Source organism: Dermacentor silvarum, chromosome 5, assembly GCF_013339745.2.
Source record: "Dermacentor silvarum isolate Dsil-2018 chromosome 5, BIME_Dsil_1.4, whole genome shotgun sequence".
Taxonomy (NCBI): Eukaryota; Metazoa; Arthropoda; class Arachnida; order Ixodida; family Ixodidae; genus Dermacentor; species Dermacentor silvarum.
This window is the reverse complement of record NC_051158.1, coordinates 186,209,634-186,228,980: the sequence shown is the minus strand read 5'-3', so window position 1 is coordinate 186,228,980 and position 19,347 is coordinate 186,209,634. Positions and strand designations below refer to the sequence as shown.

Sequence of the window (19,347 nt, the reverse complement as noted above, 5' to 3'; positions counted from 1 at the left end):
GAAGTTCAAGAAAAGACTCAACAGTCATCCCGCACGTGTTGCGAAATGACACCTCGTCATCTCATTTGTTATGCAATCATTAACACTGCGCATTAAGGGCCCATGCGGCAAGGAATAATAGAGGTCTTGAACATCTATGCTGAATCCCCAGCTGCAACTTGTACTATCTGATGCCAAAAATTTCACAAGGCCTTCAGAGTTTTTAATAAGTACGGATCCTGTACTTCCAAGGAATTCAACTTTCTGCAAGAATCCTGCGACCAGAACCTGCCAACACCCTCGCTCGGACACAATTGGCCTAAACGGGATTCCTTGCTACTAGGGGCGCAACGGTGGAAGAACGGCATCAAGAGGTACTCAAGTTGGGGCCAAAGTTCTGCGTGGAGCCAAGGATTGGCATCGTCGACAGATTAGCACTTACAAGGGACATTGCCAGGAGTGTACCAGAGAAAGAAAAAGAACGATGTGTGGTGGAATGTGTGACGTGGTGGCCAAGGCTTCGGTAAGCGATAGATCCAGACCTAATATTGATAGGACTGCTAAGTATTTGGTTGAGAATAATCTGCGTGTGGTTCAAGCTGACAAGGAAGGCTTTCTGGTTGTTGTACCAAATGATTGTTATTTAGAAAAAGCTTCCTAGCGGTGAACAAGTGCTTTAGAAAAAGTGATGTGAATGTAGAAATTGTAAAAAAGAAGGCGGTGGAGCTATTGAATAAATGTAACCAAGGAAAGCTCGCGTCACATGTAAGAACTCAAAAGGAATGATATTGGATATATTTTTTACTGCAAAAACACACAAGCAAGGAATCCGTTTAGGCCAATTGTGTCCGAGCGAGGGTGTTGGCAGGTTCTGGTCGCAGGATTCTTGCAGAAAAATGTTGAATTCCTTGGAAGTACAGGATCCGTACTTATTAAAAAACTCTGAAGGCCTTGTGAAATTTTTGGCATCAGATAGTACAAGTTGCAGCTGGGGATTCAGCATAGATGTTCAAGACCTCTATTATTCCTTGCCGCATGGGCCCTTAATGCGCAGTGTTAATGATTGCATAACAAATGAGAATGACGAGGTGTCATTTCGCAACACGTGCGGGATGACTGTTGAGTCTTTTCTTGAACTTCTGCATTTTTATTTAGCTAATACACACGTAGGATTCTGTGATGAAACGTATATACATGCAGGGGGCGTGTGCATCGGGTCAAAGGTAGCTCCCATCCTTAGTAGCATTTTTCTGGGAAGCATAGACAGAGAGCTGGCAAAAGATCTAGAAGGTGTAGTATATAAGGTATACAGATATGTAGATGACTACTTGATTTTGGGCTGTCATGTAGACAAAGATGTTTCAGAAATAGGGTAGTAAAATCATTTAATTCTCTGGGCAAGGGCTTGACTTTCACTTCTGAAGTACCAGTAGATAATAAGCTACAGTTTCTAGATGTCAAGTTAGAATTTCTACCGGAACATGTGTGTTGGTCATTCTCGCCCCGAGATGGAAAACCGCTAATGAACTATGCCTCTAACCATTCCAGGCTTGTGAAGAATGGTACAGTCATTTCATGTTTCAGGTCAGCGTTGTTGAAATCATGTTATCACACTGTAACATTGCATTTCTTGAACAAGTCAATCGGTTGAGAAAGGCTGGATACCCGCTCGCTGTGATGCTAGCGTCATGCTCTAGATTAATGAAAAAACTAAAAACAGGATAAAGAATCATGCACAAGTAATCAAAGACAGAAAGATTTAGCTTCTAAGGTGTCAGTGATTCCGTATGTTCATGGCCTTTCACACAGACTTAAGAAGGTGGCTGGGAGTTACGAAGTAAAAGTGGTGTTTCAGCAAAAAACAAAATAGGCAGTGTGTGTTCTAAGGTCAAAAGTAAGTATGAAAGTAAGGATGATGCTAAGAAAGGATGTAGTATAAAACATCCACGTAAGAACCAATTTGTCGATTGCGCGATGAACGTTGTTTTTTCAGATTCCTTTGACGTGTGGTCATGTGTACGTAGGGCAGACTTCGAGATGCGTTAACACGAGACTAAGGGAACACTTGTCTAGTCTCAAAGGTCGCCCTAGTACGCATTTGGCGATGCATTGTGAAGAACATGCGTGCTCACCTTGTCTTGAAAGCACCGCCATTTTGCTTAGGCATAGAAATCAAACCGCGAGAGAAATTGTGGAAGCTCACTGGATTGAAAAACTAAAGGAAAATGCATCAGTCATCCTTCTGTTTCATTGTTAGATAAAGAGAATTCGCTGCTGTCATCATATCTTTAACGCGTTTTCGCCTTTGTGCTTGTTTATGAACATTGCTGCTTTTTATGCTGACCGCGTAGCGGCATTTCATGACAAGCGTTATTTTATGCGCTCTTGACATGTTCTATTGACAGGATCGCGCAGATCTGTGGGTATTTAAGCCGGTGGTTCTTCAATAATAAACATCAGTGTAGAAAGCGTCGTCCTTGTGTCTCCTTTTCTTCGTCCCTGTTATTTGCGCGCAAAAATTTTGAGAAAATAAAACCCAACAGTTCAAAAGCTGATTTGCAGCCCCACATCCTCCCTTAAGAAGCATCTTCCTGGTGTTACAAACAGAACTTGAAAGTGAAAAGGTGGACTGAATAAAAGAACAAAGCAACAACAGAAAAATGAAATCCCAATGTTCGTTATCGCACGTAGAATGCTTCAGAAGCATCACTTGGTTGACTTCAGGTCATGCGCAGTACCACTGTGATTGTATAATGCCATCCAGCAACGACCTCATAGTGCAGGTTTGCGCCAATACATAAAATGATTGTATGGTACAAAATAATGTCGAAGCAGCTTTTCACTCAGTCCACATCAGCGTATCGGATCAAAACCCAAACACGGTAGTTGGATTCCACATAGCGTTGTCGAAGGCTGTAGCGTCGGCTGTTTGTCCTTTCTTGATTCTTGATGTGTGACCGTGCAAGTTGTCATGCTTCACCAGTGCGCTGGGGATAGGCGGCGACGTGGAAGTTGTCTTCGTCGGTGATGTGTGGCAGCGTGGTGTCGAGTGTCGCTGCCGAGTTCCTTTCGTAAATCACCTTAAATGACGTCATCTGCGTTCTCTCTTAACGGCCTGTGTTGTAAGAGCGACTGTCACATGTGGACAGCATCCCACGCCTTGTGTTTAACGTCGATGTACTATCACGATGGAAAGAAACGCAAACAGCGGAGCGCGTGGCCCGAAGCATAACTGAAGGTATAGTGCGCGCCGTCCTGTCATCACATTCACAGGGGGCACATCTGGTTTGATCGCGCTGTGCATTGGTACGCCCCTATCCTGCGAAATTTTCGTTTCTGCTCTGCTTCTTTTATTTGAAAACGATGAAAGTTGACGGCACAGTAATGATGACAGCGCAAACTGTACTATCGCGATGTAAAGAAACGCGAACCATGGAAAGCGTGGCTTTTGGCACGGTCAGCGCTAGTGCGAAGATATGGGTCCAACTCCCATATGCTTTGGCTGTCGCTATTTTCAGTCGGCGCCACCGTAGCGCTAGAATCTTGTTCCGGCACTGCGTGTGCGTTCCGAGTGTCAGATATGACTGGCTGATGATCAGCTTCCTTGCCAATACCGTGCTAAAAGCCACGCTTTCCGCGGTTCGCGTTTCTTTTCATCTTGACAGTACAGTTTGCGCTGTCATCATTAAACGTGAGACACATGGTGCGATTTTGCGTGCGATCCATCGTACGACGCGTCGGAGTCCGACTTGCCGCATACGACGATTCGGGACACATGGTACGAACGACGTGCGATGCGTAGCTCCGCCCACAACCGGTGGCCCTGCATGGACGCTCGGAATACTGCGGAACTTTGCAAAGTGAAAACAAACGTATTTGCACAGTTCTCTAGTTTCGCACAAGCGATCGCAATGAAAACGCATCTGTGCGAGCAGCGTAGACGTGTTTCCGCAAGGCGCGTCCGCGTGTGGGCTCCGTCGACAGCCGCCGATGGCTAGGAGCTGCCAGGCCTAGCTCGCTGGGCCGTCGAATCCGAAACCGGTGTCGCGTGCGACACGACCGCTTGTAGCTCGTAATAAACCTCCTACGTTGGTCAGCACAACGTGTCACAGTTATGTCGCTCTTAAATTGCGATACATTTGATTTTATCGGCGCGGACGGAAGCGAACGATCAAGCCAGGCGAGCTTGCGATCGCTGGGAGACGGTATATAGATAGGCCTAGCTCGCTGGCCGTGGGATCCGGGGTCGACAGCCCTTGCGATCCGTCCGCAGCTCGTTATAAGCGCCCATATTCGTCAACACAATCAACGTCTGAACATTTATGTCGCTCATAAGTGGCAATACAATTAGTTTTCCCGACGCCATTGGTAGCGATGAGAAAACACGCCAGTCAGGCGAGCCACTTCGCATAGACGACTGCTGCGGCGTCTGCGCTGACCACTTCCGAATCGATAAACAGCGTCAAAAATTTACTACTTAGCGCAACGTTTTATAACATGCACAACCTTGAGTTCACTTCATTCTATAGGTTATTTCGTGTCAGAAACAAAGTGTACCCGAATTTGTGATGCCGTCAGCGGCAAAGAGACCATCGCCTCGACCAGGGAAAAAAAAAAACACCGGGGCGACCGGAGCGCTTGCTCGCCGGCCCCGCCCCGCCGGCTGACGTACACGCTGGCGGCGCTGTCATTGGCCGCGGCCAATGACAATGGCCGCGGTAATGGCTTGATACATGTAGCCAACTTTTCTGAATACACCGGATCTTGTGGGGTCACCTTGCGTCTCACAAGAGTTGGTGGAGTAGTTGTCCAGGGAGTAGCTGCCTCAGGGTCTCCATCTGCACACTCCTCGTCGCCTTTTGGGCTCAGGGGTGAGCGCGCCTCCTCTTTTTTTTTCGGCTTTTTCCTTGCGTATGATTTGTGCTTTTTCACACCTGGGACGGCTGATCAAGCTCATAACCGTGGTCGCTCTCATCCACCGCCGCTAGCGCTGGAATAGCATCATCACTCTCTGCAACGTCCGCATGGATTTCGCTATCACATGGGTCATCTGGGAGGCTGAATAACAGCTCAGCTGCTTCCTCCATGAACAGAGATTTCCTGCGTGAAGCAGAATGAAAATTGGATACTCCACACAATGTTAGACTGGCTATGCTTTCGCAAATATATCACCACTGAAAGGGTGTGAATTTTGCATTGCACAATTTTGTGGAAACAGTATGGGTACGAAAGAAGCAAACCACGATAATAGGATATCTAGGAACTCGTGAGTAAGAAAAAACTTTTCAAGCTTACTGGTCATGCTGAGTTGCGTGGGGCGTGCGCCAACATCTGCTGGAAACAGCATGCAGCACGCGCAAGCGGAATGGTTTGTTTGAGAATTGACCAGACGCCGGCACTCGTGGAGCCAACAAGGAAAAAGCGTGCTTTATGGTCTTGGGCGTTGTTTATATGCCCCGACATCGCAGAGAGGGAAAGGGCATACGGGGAGGCGAAAGTGATGGCCACCAGATAATTGTGATAGCCGCGTGTGGGCTGACGTCACAACAATCTTCTCCCCCCCCCCCTTTTTTCTAAGGGGAAAACCGTTCGGGGGGTCTTCGGATCCGAGTGGACCTCCTCAGGGTTGGGGTAGCCTCGAGGGGCCGTAGGTCTGTTGATGCAGGCGATCCCGCTGCAGGTGGGTCCCTGGTTCTGGACAGGTTCTGCAGGTGGGTCCTCTGGTTGCTTTCTGGCCTTATGTCAGTGGGACACGGGACTGGTGAATTGGCCAATGAGCTGTCCGGCAGTCGCACCTTGACTTGGTCCAAGTGACGGCGTACGATCTCACCCGTAGCACCATCCGCCGATACCATCCGGGCGCCTTGCGTTTCCCGGATCGTGGCCGGCGTCCAGGGCTGGAACCCCAACAGTCGCATTGCAGGTGTTTCCCCGCAGGCCAACGGGGTCCTTCGGTAACTATGCAGGATCCTCGCCAAACGGGTTTGTAACGACCCTTGTCGGTTTGTCTTCAATTTCTGCTTCACGGTTCGCACAGCCCGTTCTGCCAGTCCGTTTGACTGCGGGTGATACGGTGCGGTGCGCAAGTGTAGGACGTTATTGCGCCGCATAAAATCGGCGAACTCTTTCCCCGTGAACTGTGGGCCGTTATCTGACACAATGGTTTCCGGTATACCAAATCTGCTGAACGTGGTGCGCAAGGCCTCGATGGTTGAGCACGCTGTGGCGCTTTTCATGGGCACAACCTCAATCCACTTGGTATGAGCATCTACCAATATCATCAACATGTACCCTTCAACAGGACCAGCAAAATCTATGTGTAGCCTCGACCAACGTCGTCCCGTTTCCGACCAGGGCACCGCCTCCTGTCTAGGCGGCATAGGAGCCGCTTGCACGCAAACCTGGCAGCTTTTTACGAGCCGCTCTATGTCCGCATCAATCCGCGGGTACCAAAACAGTGAGCATGCCAGTGCTTTCATCGCACCGATTCCTTGGTGCGTGTCGTGCAACAGATGTAGCATCGCAGATCTTGCCTCGATGGGCACCACCACACGATGGCCCCAGTACACGAGTCCCTGACTGACAGTCAACTCGTCCTTCCTGTTGAAGAATACCTTCAAAAGCTCATCCTGTCGAGCCAGGCGTCGTGGCCAACCTTCCTGTACCCACTTCCGTACCTTAGTTAACTCTCTATCCTTTGAAGTCAAGGCCGCTAGCTGTTTGGCCGAAATCACCCCATCGTTGAGGCTGTCTGTGAGAAGAACGTACTCACAACCATCGCAATCTTCGGATTCCTCGGGAAGTGTCGATGAGGATACTGGAATCCTGCTGAGCGCGTCAGCGGGAACGTTGGCCTTGTGCTGGATATTGTAGCTGTAGGCGCTCAAGATAAGGGCCCAGCGCTGGATCCGGCCCGCAGCCATGGCAGGTACAGGCTTGTCTGGATGGAAGAGGCCTACAAGCGGTTTGTGGTCGGTTATCAAGGTGAAAACTCTGCCGAGCAAATAGACACGAAATTTAAGCACACCAAATACCAATGCGAGGGCTTCCCGCTCTAACTGTGAATAGTTACGCTCTGCTTGGGTGAGTATGCGGGAGCGGAAGCCGACCGGACGTAACACACCTTGACCCACATCGTGGGATAGCACGCGCCGATTCCAACAGGCGACGCGTCGCACTCGAGAATTAGAGGCTTGTCGCCGTCAAAATAAGCTAACCACTCGGCTTCCTTGAGCCTCGTCTTCACCTCGTCAAAAGCTACCTGTGTGGGCAGCCCCATCGCCATTTTACATTTGTGCGGAGAAGCTCGTACAGGGGTGCCATCACCGAGGACGCGTTCTTAAGGAACTTGTGCTAATAAGTGACCAGTCCCAAGAATGACCGCAGTTCCGCTGTGCTTTGCGTCTCCTTGACCTCGAGGATTGCGTCAATGTTTTCCGTCTTCGGCTGCACCCCATGAGCACTTATTCTGTGACCCAGGAAGTCAACTTCCGGTTGGCGAAATTTGGACTTGTCCGGATGGGGGGGACAACCGCACCCCGACTGTTGGAACCGCTCCAATACTTTGCGAAGCGTGGTGCAATCATTCTTTTTTTCTGCCACAATGACATCATCGAGATAGACTTGAACCCCTGGCAAACCTTGCAGTATTGCTTCCATGCGGCTCTGAAACAACGCAGGGGCCGATGAAACCCCGAATGGTAGTCTAGTGAAACAGAAGAGCCCCTTTTGCGTATTCACGGTTGTAAGTAGCTGGGATTCTTCATCCAAAGGAAGCTGGTTGTAAGCGTCGCGGAGGTCAATCGTAGTAAAAACCTCCCCTCCATTTAACGTGGCTAGTATATCATCGATACGGGGAAGAGGATACTGCGCTGTAAGACAGGCTTGGTTCACTGTGACCTTGAAATTCCCGCAAAGCCTTATGCTGCCGTTGCGTTTCACCACTGGAACTACGGGCGCCGCCCATTCGGAGTGTGGCACTGGTTTGAGTATGCCATTTTCAACAAGTCGATCAATTTCTGCGGCTACTTGGGAACGTAACGTACGGCACTTTACGAGCTTTCCAAACCTTGCAACGGCGGTTTCTTTTAGGCGCAGGGGGCAGGTGGACCCTTGATAAGGCCCAGACCTGGTTTAAACACGTCCGGAAATTCTCTTAACAGATCTTGGACATCGACCTTTTCTACTGGATCTGTGATGGGCTCAGCCTTGGCTGATACGCTGCAAACCGGTACATTAAGTAGGTCGAACGTTTTGATGAGGTCTCGGCCGCACAGGTTGGGCCCTTTGCATCCCAGGACGGTCAAGGTGCCTGCCACGGAACGCCCTCCTGTAGAAACGTTAAGCTTCAACTGTCTGCTCACCGGAAGTTTCCCGAGGAAACAAGTTAAGTTCAATGCGGAGTCTTGGAGTTTAGGCCAGGCCACCCGATGTTTTATATACGTTGGCCATGTGATGAGTGAAACGGGTGAACCCGTGTCTAGCTGCATGGTGACCGGCACTCCAACGTACGAACCAGCGGCTTGACTGTTCCGAGGGATCCGACGTAGTCTTCCGCAGCCCCCAGCATAAATAGGCCATCAGCCTCAGCGTCCTCATCCTTCGGCTCTAGCATACTGACGTCCTGATGTGACACTCTCGGGGCGGTAGGTAATTTATCTGTGCGACGGGAGCACACCCTCGCCAGGTGCCCACGTTGACGGCACTTGTAGCATATAGCTGAGCGGAACCGGCATGTTTCTGCGCTGTGCCCTGACCTCCGCATCTGAAGCATGACATTCGGCGTCCCTCCCTCGGTGTGCCTTTCTTTGTTACCGCATACACATTTTCGTCTGACTTGGCCGCGCCTATCCCTCTTTCGTTCTCAACTGCCAGCTCGGCTGCCAGCGCTATTTCTTCGGCCTCGCTTCTGGTCAGGCCTGTTTTCGCTAACAGTTTCCGACGTACACTGGAGCTTTGCAAGCCGCATACAATTCTATCCTGCAGCATTCTGTCCAGACTGTCTCCGAAATTGCATGTGTTAGCAATCTGACGGATGGCCAGAAGAAATTCTTTGACCGGCTCACCTGGCGATTGGTTGCGCGTGAAGAACTTGTACGACTGGGCTATCTCGTTAGGCTCCGGCGAAAATATTGTTGCAGAAGGGCCACGACCTCGGTGTATGAAAGTTTGTTCACCTTGGCTGGCGCGCAGCGTCCGGCAATCACGCCCACCGTGTTGGTGCTCAGCGCTGCAACGAGCAAAGCCCGTTTCTTCTTCACTTCCGTAACGCCATGGCCCTCGAAGAATGCCTCTAGACGAACTTGGTACGCTGGCCATTCATCGGTGGCCTCGTCGAACGATGGTGAGCCTGTATAGCTGGCCATTCCGTTTTCCTGTTGGTGTCGTCGTCATCCCACCCTCGTCGCCACTGAAATGACCAGACGCCGGCACTCGTGGAGCCAACAAGGAAATATCATGCTTTATTGTCTTGGGCGTTGTTTATATGCCCCGAGATCGCAGAGCAAGGGAAAGGGCATACGGGGAGGCAAAAGTGATGGCCACCAGATAATCTGTGATAGCCGCGTGTGGGCTGACGTCACAACAGGTATGTACTGCCACATTGCGAATACCATAAAAACAACTACCAAAATCGCTTTCTAGAACATCCATGAGGTGGCACTAAAAGTCTGAAAGCAATCGATTCAGTAATTTTTATCTAAAGAAATAGAACTTGGCGAAGAAAAAGGTGGACATGTAAGTCTCACTGTCCCACAAAGAGTTAAAGGGTGAATTTTAAAAAGGGGTGAATTAAGGCGAAAGCCTTAGGTTCGCGGTGACCTTTCATTGACCTTCCGTGACCTTGGCCGTGACGAAATTGGGCCGACGCCGTAAAGACTAAAAACACTTCAAAAAATGTTGGATTGACGTCGCATTTATCAGGGAGGTTCCTGCAAACAGAGTAAATTAGTGGCTTTAGAAAGAAAACTTGTTAAATTTTGGTCTATGTCGGAATCGAACCTGGGCCTCCGCGATGCGAGACGAGCACACTTCTCTCAAGCCACGGCTGCTCCACGGTTGTGGTTTACTAAAGGGGTGCCTAGCGTGTGCCTGATTGAACACGTCACGTGGTCACAGAGATGTGCTCGTGCTACTGCTCGCACGTTCATAGTTGTCTTCTTCCACAGCTGGCTCCGATGCCGCCGATCATGCCAGCATTTCCATATGTAGAGGTCGCCACCTGTGTGCCTTGTGCAAGTGGTCATAAGGTGGCGCTACAAGGACCTTGTATGTAAGGGACTTTGGGGGAGTGGGAATAAAGTTTTGTTTTTGCCCTCGGCTCCTGTGCCATACTGCCTCTTGCACTCGTGCCACTGCTCGGGTGTTCGGCGTTGTCTTCTTCCACAGCTAACAGTCTTTCGCCTTCATGTTTTACGAACGTGTAAAACGTGCTTAATTTTTATTATTATTTTCCATCATGTGTCTGAGACAGCATTCAGCTTGGGAAGTACAGAACTAGTTGCTCGGTTGCACACAGCACTGCTCCTTATTTTCAGTACTGATTGCCTTCAGACGTAATAAACATTCTATTTTGCTGAAAGTAAGAGATGGGACACATGGTATGTGAGAGCCGTGATGATTTTGCTTGAGTAATGATATGATGAGCTCTTGCCGGGAGTCAGTTGCCCTTGTGCTGTCGGCCTGTTCGCATCCGCATATAATCCTTTGACACAGCTCAGTACTATTACAGCGCATTTGCACTATAGCGTATACTTCTGTCCTTGTCGAAGAATAGCGTTGAGACATAACACAAGTGTAGTCTTTCTCATATCCATGATCTGAACTTTTTCTAAGCTGAAAAACAGTTTGTGAAATTGAGCAAGCAATAAATGGCATTCCACTGCACCAGCATTTTCCCTAGCCACCATACTTGGTTGAAATTTGACTTTAGTCACACGTTCTGTAAAATTTGTCAGGAAATTTTGGTTACAATTGTCATGGGAAATCTTGAAAAATTAGGGAAATTGAAAATGTAAATTTGGTATACACTCTGATACCGTAACAGCAGTGTGGCTGGTATGCCTACCTGCATTTTGTGTTTGAAGTGGCGGTTACACTTCCAGACCTGCTCATTCGTTCTCTTCCGAGTGTCGTGTACTTGTGATTTTGTACCGTCTACTTCACTTGTCTGTTGTTTTACAGTCTGTGACTTGGTATTTTGTTGTGGCCGGCCTGTGCAGGACAATGCAGCAGCAGAAGCAGTGTCCAACCGGCTGCGCAGCGTTTGCCCATCCCTGTATCGCATTGAGGATGCACTCTTCACACGGGCCCACGAGAAGCTGCTGGCTGCGCGGACCGAGCGCAATGCTGAGGAGCGCCGGAAACTCCTGGACGAGGCACTCGCCCTTTGCAAGCAGGTGGGGCTGGGAAGGGGCAGCACTGTCAGTCTATTATTAAGAGCTCTTTGCTGCTCTGAAAACCCGCATCTATCAGTGATGCATTAAATAGAAACGCAGTTTTGGAATACTTTGATTTTTGTTGCTCGAAATCATGGCCCAACTCCACCTTCGATGTCAGTGCCAATGAGGGCAGTGATTAAGTAAGGGAAGTATGGGTCAGTGACTGTTTTGCAGAAACGCTGGATCACTCAACTATCACAGCATGGTTGATCTCTCTTTATGTTGGCTCGGTGCATGCATTGTCTGTACTTTCTTCTATTTTTATGGCAGCATGAGAATACGTACTTAACGGGTTACAGATGGACGCACAGCAAGGCATTCTCAGCATTTTTTTTTGGCCTCTTAAGGAATAAAGTCGCTTATTCGGACCTTTAGATGGTCACCTTTGAGTGTAAGTTATTGGTAGGCAACAGTAATAAATTGTACAATTTACAGACAGCACTTCATTTTGGCCCTTGATGATCAGAGGGACCTACCCTACCAACGTTGAGACAAAGTTTTAGCTGGGGGCCAACTCCGGTCTTCTTGTTCAACTACTACATGTAAAGTGCAGAAATGCTGAAAACAGTTGGATCGATTTGAATGAATTTTGTTGCATTCGAGAAGGAAAGTTAAATTCTAGTGAAATTAGGAAGCAAAACTTTTTAGGACCTGAAGTTTTTTATAAAAATTGGTCAGTTTAAGAAATACAAGCACGAAGTTAACAAATTTGGAACTCTGCACCAAAACCAGTTATCGCAATTCTGTAAACTGCATCTGTTAGAGCACCTAAAGGGGACAAATTTGATATTTGAATTTACAGCTAATGTGAATTTGTTACAATGTTCACGAGGGTTTTGCAAAAGTCCTACTCACTAATGAATATATTTCAGAGTGCTGTATAATTTATTAATATTGTCCGCTTGAGATGTAATATTGTTTCAGTAGTTCTGTGCAGCACTGTGGAAGCTATAGGACTGTGGAAACTACTGGCTTGTTCGACCAATCAGAAAGGCGAACACATCTTAAAGGTGCCCTTCCGTGCCCTGTCGTCTGCTAGTGACGAGTGTTGCAGCGCGGGCGGCAGCAGCACCTACTAAGGCTGCAACTGCGCAGCGAAGATAACCTATTGTGAAAGCAGAAGTAGAAAATTTGTTCCATATTCTCTCTGACACCATAAAGGCTTGAGTCTTCAAGATATCTTGAGACACAAAGGAAAAGGAGGGTTGCAGAGACGGCAGAAGCAGAGGGTTCGAAGGAGCGCTCGGCCAGCGTATCGCATCGGATGGTGGCGCCATCTCTTGATCCCTCTTGTAACAGCCACTTGTGCATGGTGCGCTCGCTGACATTCATAAGTGCAGCCACTTTTCTAATTAGAATTTGTGCACGTTTACTGCACTCCTTCCGCGCTGTTTCAAACATGATCTGAAGTGAAGGCGCGAAAATGACGACGATGGAGAGAGAGAACACACACTCACACACAGGGTTCCAGGCATGTTCAATGCCAACTTATTCGTCCCTTTTGCGTAAGAGAGTAACTTGGAATGATACCATACAAGGGAGTCTGTGGAAACCAATTCTACGAAGGACAAAGCACTACGAGGAGGGAGTCCTCTGCAGTGTTGCAGCTGCGCTGGCTACACGTATGAATTTAGCCACTATCAAAGCAATTAAGTGTTTATACTTTTTAAATGAAAATAATGTCAATATGAAGCGTGGCAATTAACTTTTGTTCTGGCACTGTTCATTCAAACAGTGGAGTATTAGAGCGCAGCTCTTAACCCTTTGAGGCGAATTGTTTTGCCAAATGCGACCCCCCAGGGTCGATTTTTTTATTGCTGATTTAATTCTTCGAAAGAATCTATTTTGAAAAAATATGGTCGTAATTTTTTTAAAGTGACAGTAAAGTGAGGAAAAATCGTTGTGTTCTAAAATACACAATGTCTATTCGTGAATAAGAAGATAAGCGTGCTGAAAAATGGTTGTGTGCACGTCCGAAACCGAAACAAGTGAGAAGCCTTCGTCTTATCGCCAACAAGGGGCTATAGAGCTTTTGTGGTCTCCAAAAAAGGAACCGCAAAAACGGCAGCATCGTTGTGTATATAGGCGGCTGCCTGGAACAGGTGTAATCGCGCCGCGGTGGGCGATAAACAATCGAGTAACAAGCGGTCACCCTTTGAGAGATTTGGAGCCAGATAGCCATCGGTTTAGTGCAACAAGCGGGATCCGCCGCAGAGAAAACCGTTGCCGCCGGTGCCGCGCGCGCGCGCGCGCCGATGCGCAAGCAAGAGCTGACGCGCCGTTGCCATAGAAAAAAGAAAAAAAACGGAGAGCCATTGGCACAAGTAAAAATTCCACGTCTTCCCGTCGAGTGGCAGCACATACCAAGCGAAAGAATGATAGAAAGAAGAGCGGTGTTCTGTGTAAGAGCGCACTTGCCGCCACCGCGCGCGCGCCGGGATGCGCGAGCGGTAGCTCACGCGCCGTTGCCATAAAAAAAAGGCAGTGGCACAAGTAAAATTCAACGTGTTCCCGTCAAGTGGCAGCACATACCAAGCACAAGAAATAATCGAAAGAATCGTGCACTTCGCCGCCGCGTGCGCCCGGATACACGAGCGATAGCTGACGCGCCGTTGCAAAAAAAAAAAAAAAAAAACGGAGATTGGCGCAAGTAAAAAATTCCACGTGTTTCCGTCGAGTGGCAGCACATGCCAAGCAAAAGAATGATCGAAAGAGGCGCGCTTTTTAAATGTACAAGCGATTCCGTACATGTACGCCATTGACCATTTTGAGGGTGTTCGCGGAGGTCGTACATGTACGATATTGACCCTGAAAGGGTTAATGGCCCGTTCCTGTGGCGAGCGTCGGTAGCGTAACCGAGGGAACGAGCACAACAGCGAAGGATGAAAGGAAAAGCGGAGTGCTGACGATCGCTACGAGATGGCGCCGGAGTACCGCGCGTAGTCTGTTCACTTCTTATCTTTCTTCGGTCACTGCATTTCATCGGCTAACAAATGTTAAACGTTATCCCTCGACGCACGACGTGCCTGCATGTATCAGAAGTTTCTCGGATGTTATCGATAGTTCTATCTGTTGGCTGTTGTCATGAAAGTGTTTTGTAATCTGATTGTATGCGCGGCGCGAATTGTGTAGTGCTTTCTGGAGGCCACGTGGGCACCAGCGATTACTCTGGAACCTTCGATGAGTCATGTATAAAAACCAACACGCTGGACCTGCAAATCAGATCTTTGAGGATCACGGACTCTGCTCGCGGCCATCGTTGTGCTTAAATGTTACTTGTTTTGCAACTCTGCTGCACGAGACATATTTTCCGTGCCAGCTAATAAATTGCGAAATGAGAACATGTATATAGCTGCACTCAAATTTCGCATTATTGAGTGTCGTAAATGTCGGTGAATTTTTTTCAGTATCCTAGAGCCTCAATAAATGTTTTATTAAAAACGAAGCAAAAATCGCAATCAACCACAGCTGCGACCTGCAGAGGAGCTTTCAGGTGAACACCTGCCGACGAGAACACTTGTCAAGGCCGTTTATATCATGCAGCAGGATCCGAACTGTGGCACTACATTTCACTGCACAACAATCTGTGCTCGCAGGTCACATAGCCTTGGCTCTGCTGCGCAGAACTACTGAAACAGAGTGTAGGGGCAGCTTACAGAACTGCTGTATCGTTTTTCATAATCCCCTTGCGTAAATACCTGGTGGTGGGCTTTCCATCAGTTTCGATTTACACAGGACTGTGGGATAGAAACCGCCATGTTTTGGGCATGGGGTTCGTGCATCCATGGTAGCAGCTGCTGAAATCTCTCTGCCACTCGAGTAAATTCTATCGTTACTCAGTTTTGCAAAGCAGTGAGGCTTATTTTTGCGTTGCAATGAGCGATGTCCACTGCCCATTGACGGGACGGAAAGACTATTTGGCTTGGCTGCCATGGCTGTTGAACTCCGAACTGAGCTGGCTGGCATTCATCTTGGAGGTGAGTTATAAAGCTCGTCAGAGCTACAAGTTGCTAACAGAAGTTTGGTCGTAATGTCAAGTATAGGTGCCTGTTACAGTTAAGAAATGTAACTGGTGATGATAGGTTCTGTCTGTTTTTCAATACGTACGGGAAGGTTGTCGTCGTTGTAGTTGCTTACATTATGTTTTTATTTTATTTATTCAATACTGTGACTCAAGGTCCAAGCAGGTGGACAATACAAATACAAACAAAGCAGCAAAAGCCAAAACAAATAGCAACAAAAGAGCAATACCGATGCAGAAAAAGTGGTAACTCTCAATCACTTGCCTCAGTAAGACAATTCCAATCATGTATGGTCCTTGGAAAATAAGAAAATTTAAACAGGTCAGTGCGAGCAAAATATGGCGTCAGCGCATTTTGTTGGTCGTGTAGGGTGGGCCTGCTAGCTAAGGGTGAGAAATACGGTGATAGATCTAGAGCTAGCTTGTTATTCAGAAGTTCGTAAAGAAATTGTAATCTAAATGTTTGCCTTCGTGCCTGTAAAAGTGGTATGCCATTAGCTTCCATTAAATTTGAGGGCGAGTCTGACGCAGAAAATTGTTATATATAAACCTTACAGCCTTTCTCTGAATACGCTCAACACTATCAATGTTACGTTTAGTATAAGGATCCCATGTAATGCACGCATATTCTAGTTTTGGTTGGACAAGAGCAGTGTAACAGAGAAGTTTAACATGTAGTAGCAGTTGTAAGTTAAGTTTCAGGACACATAGCTTGCGAAAGGCAGATGAGCAAACATTATCAATATGAAGATTCCAAGATAGGTTAGAAGTCAGTGTCACACCGAGATATTTGTAGTGAAATGTGAAAACACCCGTGTACTTAGATTTAAGTTCATGTTAAAGAACCCCAGGTGGTCCAAATTTCCGGAGTCTCCCACTACGGCGTGCCTCATAATCAGATCGTGGTTTTGGCACGTAAAACCGCATAAATAATTAAACGAGATATTTGTAGCAACTTACTTGCTATAATGGTAAAAACCCTAAGAAGTAAGTATATGAAAGTGGATTCTTTTTTCGAGTAACTGGAAGGCAGACACATTTGCTTATGTTTAGTGACATTCCCCATTGTTTACACCATTCATGTATATTACCCAGAGTAGTAAGTATTGAGGTCGTTGAAATCATTAGTGCAAATAATTTCCTTAAACAGGACACAGTCATGAGCAAATAATCTAATTTCTACACCAGGTTTAACAATATCAACAATATCATTAATATACAATATAAATAGCAAAGGGCCTAGCACACTGCCCTGTGGTACACCAGATGTGACTGGAAGACAGTCCGAGAGTTGACCTCCTACATCTACGTATTGTTTCCGATTAGTTAAGTAGGCTGAAATCCAACAAACAAAAATTTCTGGAATACCTATTGTTCTGAGTTTAAAAATGTTGAGAGTTTAAAAATTAAAAATGCTAGTGCTGTTTGCTGACGAAGAGGTAGGTATAAGTGCCTGTTAAGACAAAAAATGTGACTAGCCATGGTCGATTCTGCCATTTATTAATACGCATATGATAGTTGCCGTCATTATAGCTATATTATGTTGACACTGTTCGCTGCCGAAGAGGTACCTATGTTGTATTTTTCGGTGTGCTTAATCGCCTACGTGAGCGTGACTGCTAGCAGCAACCAGTTGCCATCTATGAACACGGTGATAGCGGTCGCGGCTTCGTCCACAGTTGTTGCAGCAAACGGTAGTTTCATTTTGCCTTAGTGCGGCCCTTGGCCGCCTGCCTTCGAACTGCAAGGTCACCATCGATAGCTGCCGAAATTTCGTCCGCAGCAGTTGCAGCAAACTTTCGCTTTGACTCGGTGCAAAGATGTCGAGGATGAAGCGCATCGTCTACATCGCAATGGACGGACAATTTGTTGGCGATCAGCTCACTGGCAAAAAATTTTCAAGCAGAAACTCCTCCGTCTAAGTATGCGTAAGCATTGTGCCACTTGCTCATTCCCACACAGCCAGGTGTAGTTATATGACACTTGATCCTGCCAGTACAAACGACAGCGCTGCGACGACACACACTTAGGACGGAGGCGCAAGGTGTATTGATAATGCAAGCAAAGTACTGCAGGTTGCGGCGCCAGGTGCGCCGATGACGTTCCGATCTTCATAAGCCATTATCGCTCTTTAGCTCCTTGTTCATCCGTGCCGAACCATTATGAACCGTGATCAAATGAGTCCGGCGGCGGCACGGACCAATCAAACATACTCTGGCACAACCACGCGGACCGTATCTTGAAAGCGATCTGCAAAGCGGACAGACAGTGCGGACTGCTGATAACTCCGCGCGCTGTGCCGCTTCGTTTGCATTGAAGAGCCAGGCGGCACGAAGGTTAAGTTGCTCGGTGCTGCGGCCTCTATCTTGAAAGCGATCGTCTTACACAAGGGACTGAGGGACGCACAGACAGTTTTCTCGTTAAGAAAGCATAGAAATGTTTACGCATTTAAAAATAATGTAGGTATGTGTAGGGCACTGAAAAGCGTGCCTCAGATGAAAATGCGCGTCACGGCCGCGCTGTGAAGGAAGTCGCAAGGCCTTCACCGCTGCGAGCGCTAATTAGATAGGAGATGACGAGAATTGCAGTTTCCGCACTGCTTTTGTGCAAAATAGAAACAGGATTTGCTAATTCATTCAGTAAAAGCGGCTTGACGTAAAAGGCATTTGTTTATTTTCTTTATACCCGCGATAATTCGACATTCGGTTAATTCAAATTTGGCGATTTCTTTTGGGCCCCGTGAAGTCAGAATTAATGAGGTTTTACAGTACGCAAAATAGAGTCGGCACTAATTCTAAGACCTCTTGTGATGAAAGGTTATAGGTCTCCCTGTGTGATATGCACTGAACACTCATTCTTTCTCGTCATGCCTTGGTTGCGATGCCGTCTTAGCTCATGACGATTGCACCCAGTTTGCACCACATGTGTTGCACGTCGCCATCAAGGTGCACCACCACCGTTGGCCCCAAACGTGTTGCACGGCACTACACCTAGCCTCTTTACTTTGGAGAGGGGGGGAGGGGGAGGAGGGAAGGTTCCTTGGCACTTGGTGAAGCATAGCAGGGTTCCCTGGAATGAACGTGTTTGAGAACCCCTCATGAATGAGCAGGGGTTCTTTGAGTTGGTCCCAGGATTTCCTGGGACCAACATGCAACATGCTTGAGAAGCACATTCCTTCCAGAGAACCCTGCTAAGCTCCATAACATGCCAAGGAACCCCCCTCCCCAAATTAACCGAATTGAAATGTCCTAACTAACCAATTGTTGAATTATTGAGGGTATCAAGAAAGCAATAAATGAATGCTCAACTACATCAACACGCTTTTATTTACTCAATGAAACAGCAAATCTTGGTTCTATTTAGCACAAGAGCAGTGCGGAAGCTGAAATTCTCGTCATATCATGACTGATTAGTGCTAGCGACGGCGAAGGCCTCGCGACATTCTTTGCGGCGCGCGTCTTCATTTGAGATGCGCTCCGCACCAACGTGCGCACACCCCGATTAGTTTTGCTCCAGTCGGCTGCTCGCCAAGAAGTGTCCGTCCATCGCGATGTAGCCGGTGCTCTTCGACAGCTTTGCACTGAGTCAAAGCGAAACTATACTGCTTGCCACAACCGCTGCGGACGAAACCGCGGCCACTATCGACGCGATCTGGACGGCAACCTTGCGGTTCATAAGGCAAGCAGCCGACACACGCACCGTCAAAGCGAAACTATACTGTTGCCGCAACCGCTGCGGACGAAACTGCGGCCACTATCGACACGATCTGGACGGCAACCTTGCGGTTCATAAGGCAAGCGGCCGACGCACGCACCATCAAAGCGAAACTATACTGCTTGCCGCAACCGCTGCGGACGAAACCGCGGCCACTATCGACGCGATCATGGACAACCTTGCGGTTCATAAGGC

General features: G+C 47.8%; 1 protein-coding gene across 1 annotated transcript in view; it reads left to right on the top strand.

The window, feature by feature from the left end:
• The window catches only part of LOC119453956 (nuclear pore complex protein Nup155), a 93,024-nt gene that overhangs the window by 32,546 nt on the left and 41,131 nt on the right, over positions 1-19,347 (top strand). The window contains exon 2 of the mRNA XM_037715987.2: positions 11,199-11,375. The gene's annotated coding sequence lies outside the window, so the exon portion shown is untranslated. The remainder of the gene's footprint in view (positions 1-11,198; positions 11,376-19,347) is intronic.